This window comes from Adiantum capillus-veneris, unplaced genomic scaffold, assembly GCF_014529385.1.
Source record: "Adiantum capillus-veneris isolate H3 unplaced genomic scaffold, ASM1452938v2 Hic_scaffold_560, whole genome shotgun sequence".
In the NCBI taxonomy this organism is placed as follows: Eukaryota; Viridiplantae; Streptophyta; class Polypodiopsida; order Polypodiales; family Pteridaceae; genus Adiantum; species Adiantum capillus-veneris.
In genome coordinates, this window is record NW_028221614.1 from 33,898 (window position 1) to 42,926 (window position 9,029).

Sequence of the window (9,029 nt, forward strand, 5' to 3'; positions counted from 1 at the left end):
GGCATGACTAGCTACTCCATTTCCATGTTTATGAAGACTCAATGTACAGTGCACCACTATAACTATTGTACAAATCCCAATGTTTTCTTTAAATAGCTTTAATTTAGAACAAAAGAGGCCAGAGGAATCTACCTCTATTTACTTCCTTAAACATGTAGGAGGAAAAGATTATGAAATCTTCCATTTAATAATCTTGGTTATCCTCTAATATTCTTTCTTCACATGACAACAACGAAAAAAAGCATGATAGAGAGAATCAATTAGATGGCAAAAGCTCGAGAAGGGACTCAAAGAAAATGACAAAACCCAGCCACTGCATAAAGCTTATATTTAGGAGAAATGCATCAGATCACTAGAAATAGGCTACATAAGACCCCTATTTTTTCCTTAAAAATATAGGAGAAAAAGATATTAAATCATTCATTTAATAAACAAGATTAACCCCTTGTAACTCTTCCTTGACATGCGAGCAACCCCAGGTGAAACTCCGATTTCTTGTCAACTCTAGGTGCATGAACTTTGCAAGCTTGCAAATTACATCCTACACTCACAAGGCATAATACAATATATGCTTGCATGGCTCACAAGCTTACTATAGTAAACATAGCTTACCTACGCAATGCCTCACACTTGATGCAACACTTGTCCATGAACCTTGTACTTACAGACCACGTTCACAAACCAAATATAGTAAAGACTTAACTTTAGAAAACCTAAATGGGATGTCCATACCTCAATGTCAAAATCTTACATAAGCTCAATCCATCCAGCCTCCTAGCTTCTAGGATCATTCTGATTGCAAACATATCGCAAAGAGAGATGATCAGTCCTTGTAGTAAACATAGAGCCATAGAAATAATGTCATTGCTCTCTTAAAGTGAAAATTATGGCACAAAGCTCTTTCTTGTGCATTGAATATACATTTCAGCATTAGAAGGCTTCTTGCTTCTAAACATAGTAGGTCGTTCATCCTAATAAAGCCTTGAACCAAGGACATAATCACTAGCATTTGTTGTAGCAATGAAAAACTAACTATGATCAACAATATGGAGCATTGGTGTAGCTACCGAGTGATCTAGTATCTTGAAGCTCTCAACGAGATGGTCATTCCAAATAACAAGAGGGTTACCATCACGATAAGGTACTAAAATCTCCAGTCCTTTGATGTATCTTTTTGTAAGTTGTGTAAGTAGAGCAACACCTTTGACATAGTCCTTGATAACTTTGCAAGAGAAAACCAGTAACGTCCAAGAAGAACTTTATTTGAGGCACATTCTTCGGAATAGAAACATCTTCCAGTTCGGTTTGTATTTGATGACCACCTCATGGCGAGTCCATCTCTGTGAGTGACAACTACATCAAAGTTGTCAATAGTTTTTGTAAGAGCACCTTGGCATATAGAAACTACAACTAGAGCATGTAGTTTCTCCTCTTCTTTGTTTTAGGAGTTAGGATTCAAGTAGCTACAATGCAAGCACATCCGTCTCATTAAAAACATGTAGGAGGGCCATATACATAAAGACGAATACTTTGTTTGAGAAAATGAAAACATAAAATTGAGTTTATATTGAGAAACATGAGTGGCATTTGCTTGTTACAACAATGCTTGGTTTTTTGCTATAGCTAACAGATGAGGAATTGCGCCAACTTTTTGATCCAAGTCAAAAATATCTCAAACTAGTTATTGATTGTGCTGTGCCTTTAGTTTGGAATGTTCTCCAAAATTTGTACCCATGCTTGCAGCTTGAGCCTCAACTAGTGAACAATAAAACTATACAAAATGAGTGGGTAAAGGCTTGGGTGAAAACAAGTGCTCGATCAAGCTTCTAGAAAAATCTTTGTAGAAAGAGAAGACATTTTACCAAAAAATATTTCTAATTGAAGAGCTATATGATGCTCAACAATATGGATGCTATAAAAGGCATAGGAAGAGTAAGAGTACAAACACAACAACAAAAAGACAATTTCAAGAACTACTTTTGAGCAACCACTCCCGAGCTGGCACACCTCCTTTCTTCCTCCTTGAGCACACACAAATAGTGTTTCTACCAAAAGCCCACCTTGGAGGCGGCTCTTTTGGAACTATATCAAAGTGTTAAGTGTTAGATAAAAATTTTCCACATAAAGAATACATAGCCAAGGTTATCCAAGCAGCTAGAAGCAATTAGACATTAGATGGTCATGTAGTGCTAGAAGCAACTCAGCTCTAGATCTAGTTACATGGAATTGTGTGTAGTGGGACTATGTTGAGATAAAGCATAACCAATTAAACTTTTTCCTCTTTGGAATGGAGGATTCTTAAAAGGATGGCTATGGATAGATAAGGCCAATTAAGAAAACCTCCTCCACAAGAGTTACAACATAATGTGGAAGATGCTAGAAGTCTAGATCGTGCTCAAAGAAATGTATTTTGCATTGTTTAAACCTTGATTCATATTGTTTACTTCATTCACTTAAGAGACATCCTACAGAAAAATTTTGAGACTGGAAATTCACTTTTCCATTTTCCAAAAAGCATAGATGTTGTGTACGCACTCCTTGGAGGCTGAACCAACTTAGCAAGACTCAACACTTCACTATGCTTCGTGCTCTACAAATTATGAGCATGAGCTCGTAGCTACATGCCAAAAAAAGAAACCTTGGTTGTTTCTTAAGTGTTTTAGTAAAGAAATCATAAAATTTTCTACAAGCCAAGATATATATTCTATCAGCTACATTATTGAAAGATTTTGAAAATTGTAAAGTTAGAAGAAAATAATTGAACTAATCCATTAGAGGCACACATTAGTCACCGAATTTGGAAAGGGATGGCTCCTAACCAAAACAACGGGTAGTTGATAATTTTGGAGTAGAATTGGACAAAGATGCGGGACTGAGGCCCTGGGATGAGGAACGCTTATACTTTTTCTTTTGAAGCCATTGAGAACGTCCTTTAGTTCAAACTCTGGATACTAGTAGTTTGTAAAACAACTTATTTCTTGAGCTCATGTTGTACATATTAACCTTTGGTTCATTAACATAAATTTTTTTGTGTAGCACAAATTAAGTGAATATAAAAATAATTGTAGCTTACAAAGAAACTAGATTGTGTTCTCTCTCTCTCTCTCTCTCTCTCTCTCACTCACACACACACACACACACACACACACACACACACACACACACACACACACACACACACACACACACACACACACACACACACACACACACACACACACACACACACACACACACACATTTGTTACTTGTCTTTATGTTTTCAACACAATGAAAAGATATACTACCCCACAATGATGTCATCCTGGCTATGTATCTCCACTATAGCCTTACATCTTTCCTATCTACATTAAGTCTGTATCCACCGTGGGATGGAACCCCTATAGGGTTATGATGGTTGCAAGACCTTAGCTGGCAACTAATAATGTGGTTAAAATTTCTTAATGGGCCTCACCTACCCTGCCTTGATGCGCAATGGTAGCTCTGCTCTAATGTGCCGGACCACATCAGAGGCGGCTACACATTTTGGATTCCCCAGGAGGAATAGCACGCTCTACTCAGTGCTTGGGATGTTAACAATTCTGCACGCTACACGTCATGAGTGATGGTGGTCTACCTTCTTCTATTTAAAGAGGTGAGGGTGTTTCTGCCCCTCACTTAGCCTTGTGTGTGTTCTACTTGCATAAAGAGTTAGGGCCATGTGTGTTTGTTTACTCTTTGCTGTACCAAACATGGAGCTTGCAACTCAATCGATAGAGGTTGGCCACTGATTATTGAACTTGATATTATGGTTTTCTTTCCTTTTTACTTGTCTTAGGATAATGTAAACCTGTTAACAGGGCTATGGTATCTTAATCACTGTCGCTTAGGCCTGGTAAGGCCCACTGTATGGGTTGGATATACTTGACAGTATGTGAAAAAGGGTTGAATGGTTTAAACACTTGCTGGGAAGCTATGGTCCCGCAACAGGTTTCTATTCTGAGTAGCTCTACGTAATACAATTCATTGGTTTGATTAAAGGTGCTCCTTAAATATTGGGGTGTGGCATAATGCTTGTTGACGCTTGACTTGATAGAACCTCGATTTTTGGTTGCTTTGCATAAATTGTTCATTGGTTTAAATTAAAACTATTGGGGTATGTTATATGATTGTTGTCGCTTGGCTTGACAATACAATACTCTGTTGATGGTCACCTGATGTACTGATGGTGCATACTGTTTAAAAAAATCTTTTGGGATGGGGGGGGTATACCCCGAGTGTTTACTGGTTTTGGACTTGTTACTGGTAGTACTTACAGGTCGTGCAAAATACTGGCTGATTGAATATTGGGGTTACTAATGTTGGATTTTTAAATATATAGTTGCTGGGTTTTTTTTTTTTTTTTTTTGGGGGGGGGGGATGCCTTGACTGCATACTAATGCTGGATTTGTTTGATACAATACATTTTTTGGCATTCACATGGTTGGGTATAGTTTAAAAAAACCCATAAAGGCATCTATTCCTTTTACTTCACGGTTTGACATTTGGTCTGGTTGGATACCGCAAGGGTTCTCTGCCACTTGATTTGCTAAGAGATGTATAATCAATGTAATTGACATACAAACCTGTGAAGGATTGGATTCCATGAACCCTAATGGGCATAAATTGTGTCCTTGTAAATACTTGATGAAAGAACCTATATGATATAGTTAACCTACTGATGGGTAGAAACCGAGACCTGGTAAATTTGTTTGAATTATTGTAGCATGTATTCTTCTTTTGGGCAATTCTGGGTTGGATACAATGCTTACTACTAGTGCTCAATTCAGGTCTATAGTGTCTGAGTATTATGTTTCCTTGGAAAATTTTGCTCACTTGGCTGTACAGGATGTGAGCATCTGGGACCGGTGCTAGGCCTTCTAGTCTTGCTCAATCAACGACTTGGCCAACTGAATATTGAGAGTTTTTGAAACTCTGCGCTACTTTACCGTACATAGCTTGGGCTACTTGATTGATACTGAGCTTACTATTATTGCTCAGGTAAGGTCGGAGCTGGCTTAGGTTTGTGATCCCTGCTCAATGTGGATGTACATGGTTTAAATATTTGGTTGAGCAATAGGGTTACAGTGATGCTAGCCGAATATGGTTGAGAGTATTGATGAATAATGTTGTTGACTTTGGTAGACATGGCTGCAAATGAGCCGCTTGTGAAACTGTAAGTGGTTGATTGTTACATTAATGAATGGGCCATGGTGGCTTCCTTTTGTTTGGAAGAAATGAGGAATCCCAATCCTCGAGTGAGTACTTCCGAGTGGACAAGAAACCAAGTGAGTATAAGCAATGACAAAGATTAGATCAAGATCTCAATACATAGTCTATAGAGTATAGTGTAGCAAAGTAACCATGTTGCTTCTCAAATAGTCTCTAACAAAGAGCCATACTCTTCCTTTAATGTGTTCACACACATTAAAATTGTCTCAAACAAAAGAGCCATACTCTTCCTTTAATGTGCTCACACACACATTGATACACAATCATATCCTTGCTTTTGAACCATCTTGTTTAGCATATTCCAAAACTCTATTTGTGCAAACTTATTCTCCATGGTAAATTCACATGTTGCAATTGTCATAAGTTCGTGCACAAGTAGATCAAAAGATGATAACTCAAATGCCACATGTCCATCATAATGCGTAGGTAGCTCTTGAGCTTGAATGATATCCTTTGCTTGCTTGAGTGCCATGTGTAGGTTGCTTTGTGAAGGCATTGTATGTAGTATACCAACTACTCTGGAGGGACCATCGGACTATTACTAGTGTGTCCTTCATTCCAATGCCTTGTGTGCTTTCAATAGCAATGCGAACCTTCTAGAATTGACATTGGCCATGATTGAGAAGGAATATTTTTTCACCAATAGCAAGTTCAATAGCCTTTATCTTCACCTGCTCTCCCATTAGAGTTAATGGATGCAAATTGAATGCATTAGTTATTTCATAATGTTGTATCACAAAAGAGATAGAAAGTGCATAGATGCTATCGTCAAACATAAGAACAATCTTGTGGCGACATTGTCGTCCATAAATGGTAGTAGAGAGGGAGTCACGAAACCTTTTGCTGATTTGAGACAGGCAAGAGAAAAGGAAGAAAACGGGTGTGTGTGCATGTGTGTGTGTGTGTGTGTGTGTGTGTGTGTGTGTGTGTGTGTGTGTGTGAGAGAGAGAGAGAGAGAGAGAGAGAGAGAGAGAGAGAGAGAGAATTGATACTGCAACGCGGGCCCCTCTCCTGGATTTCCTACTTCCTCCTTGTCATGGATCTCTCTCTCTCTCTTTGAACATTCAAGACAGACTTCATTATCTTCATTAACAGGGAGAGATGAAAGGCTTGAACGAGAGGCATTTGGTCAGAGAACAGTGGCAAACTTCCGATGCAGATAATAACTAGAATATGCATGTTCTGTAATCAAAACTGACTCATACCCTCAAGGTAATGCAATGAAACATGACACAAGTAAATTGACAAAACAGGAGAAGGCACTGTACTGTTTACACGACAAATAGGACCTTCCAACCAAATAAAAGGTTTTTACAAACTTCTCAATTGTCATACAAAGGAAGCGAGTGTCAATATTTTCTCCAAGTGATGGAGGTACAACGATCACCGCTCATTTGGTCAAGAAAGCCCAGAAAACGGTGTTGTGGCCAAGGTCGGAAAGATGGGCGGTAAGGTTGTCAATGAGGCCAGTGCCCATGTAGATTGCTTCGAACCAAGTACCCATAACGACCAACATATCGAGTCCGCCATTCTATATCTCTTAGTCCTAAGCTCCTTGATCTTCTCAGGAGAACCAGAGCCCCAGCCAAGAGGGCCGAACTAGAAGCCACCGGGATAGCCAACATCTGTGCCTGTTAGCTTGTTGTTGGTGAAGATGGGGTCAGTATTCACTGATCCTGGAGTAATGATGTCTACCCATCTTCGGCCCTCATCCCAACCTAAGAATATAAGATCCACTACATTGAAGAGGGTAGTCGTATCTGTGAAATACTCGGACTCTCCAGCTAAGTACCAGGATGGGGTGTTCAAAATTCCTACTTTGGTGAGAGCCTCTGGAATGAATATTCCAGCACCACCCAACATAGCCCACCTGCAGTCCACTATTTTTGATTGCACAAACCACTTGAGAAGCTCAGGCTCGGATCCAAGACCAAGGGGGTCAAAGCCAAAGTCCCCAGGTAGGCTTCCATTAAGCCATTCCAGAGGAGTGCTGCCAGGGAATCGCAAAGGCCTGTTGGCTGTTGCCGCTAAAATGGTGAGGGCCGTCTTTGATGGCGCAAATGTAGTTGGGTGTAGCTTGCAATGCCCATCCGAAGACAAAGGAGCCCTTGCTCACGTTGGACGCTGTCACAATTGTGAGGCTGCTAGAGGAGCACACCATGGATGCCATAGCCACAAGCTCGCGGTGATAGATTGTAGTTGCTCATCTTTCTTCTAGGCTGCTACCTTGCAATCACAAACATAGATTCTGCTGGGCGTCCACAAGCACAATGACTCTCTCTCTCTCTCTCTCTCACACACACACACACACACACACACACACACACACACACACACACACACACACACACACACACACACAAAAACTTGACTCTGTCAAAGTGCGCACGCCGGTGCGCGCTCTTTGAGAGAGAGAGAGAGAGAGAGAGAGGGAGAGAGAAAATGTGAGAAGCAGCTTCAGCCTTGCAAGATTGTTTAGAGGCTACTTCCATGCCCTTGACGCATAGAAACCCTAAAAGATGTCAACTTTTCTCTTCACCTCGGAGTGCGTGAATGAGGAACATCTAGAAAAGCTGTGGGATCAAGTGTCTAATGCAATGCTGGATGCATGCCTACAACTGGATCAAGAGATTAAGGTGGCTTGTGAGACGTGCACCAAGACTAACATGGTGATGATCTTTGGGGAGATTACCACCAATTATGGTAGATATTAACTATGGGAAGATTTGGGACAATAGCTGGGAAATTGGTTTGTGTCAGATGATGTGGGTATTGATGCTGATCATTGCAAGGTTTTCGTTAACATCAAACTGTAGAGCCCATACATTTCTCAAGGTGTGCATGGACATTTCACAAAAATAAGGACGAGGAGATTGGTGCAAGAGATCAAAGGGCATATGTTTGGTTATTCTACTGATGAGACTGATAAGGAGCTTATGCCCCTCAGCCATGTCCTGGCTACCAAACTAGGTGCCATGCTCATAGAGGTAAGCAAGAATGGAACTTATGCATGGTTGCCCAAATGGCAAAACTCAAGTAACAGTTGAATACAAGAATAAAATGGTGCCATCAATGCCCATGGTTCCCATCATAGTTCATATGGTCTTGATCTCTATGCAACACAACGAAATAGTTACCAATGACAAGATTACCACTGATCTATAGGAGCATGTTATCAAGTCTATGCTACCTAATAAGTACCTGGATGAGAAGACCATCTTCCATCTGAATCCTTTTGGAAGGTTTGTGATTGGGGGGCCACAAGGTGATGTTGGCCTAACAAAAAGGAAGATCATTATTGATACATATGGTGGTTGGGGAGCTCATGGCGGAGGTGTTTTCTTAGGCAAAGACCCTACCAAGGTGGATATATAGAAAGTAGAGCCTACATCCAGAGGCAGGCTGCCAAAGAGTGTTGTAGCATGCCACTACTGATTCAGAGATTCTAAAATAATCAAGTTTCCTCATCCCCACGCGCCCCTACAACTAGTATAGAAGCTGTTGTATTAATGCTCTTGCTAAATTCTTTTGATATTTAGGTATTCCATACTCATTTCATTTGCATAAAACTTATGGAGCGGCATCAGTTTGTCAGACATAATATAACATCAACTAAATAATCAAAGTGTAGAATAACATTTCAAGAACTTCTCATGTGCCCTCCCATTACCAACATATAAAATCATGCACAAGAGCACCCACACACACAAAATCCTTCATGGTATGATCTCTATCAACCTTAATGACCTTCACCGAGAAGAGTGTCGCATTTTGGTTGC

The 9,029-nt window shown here is 40.2% G+C and overlaps 3 pseudogenes; 2 read left to right on the forward strand and 1 right to left on the reverse strand.

The window, feature by feature from the left end:
- The first annotated feature begins 463 nt into the window (after nucleotides 1-463).
- Nucleotides 464-2,210, forward strand: LOC147416716 (uncharacterized; annotated as a pseudogene).
- A 4,430-nt stretch (nucleotides 2,211-6,640) lies between these two features.
- On the reverse strand, nucleotides 6,641-7,420 carry LOC147416717 (photosystem I chlorophyll a/b-binding protein 2, chloroplastic pseudogene; annotated as a pseudogene).
- Nucleotides 7,421-8,147: 727 nt separating this feature from the next.
- LOC147416718 (S-adenosylmethionine synthase-like) lies at nucleotides 8,148-8,596 on the forward strand (annotated as a pseudogene).
- The last annotated feature ends 433 nt before the right edge of the window (nucleotides 8,597-9,029 follow it).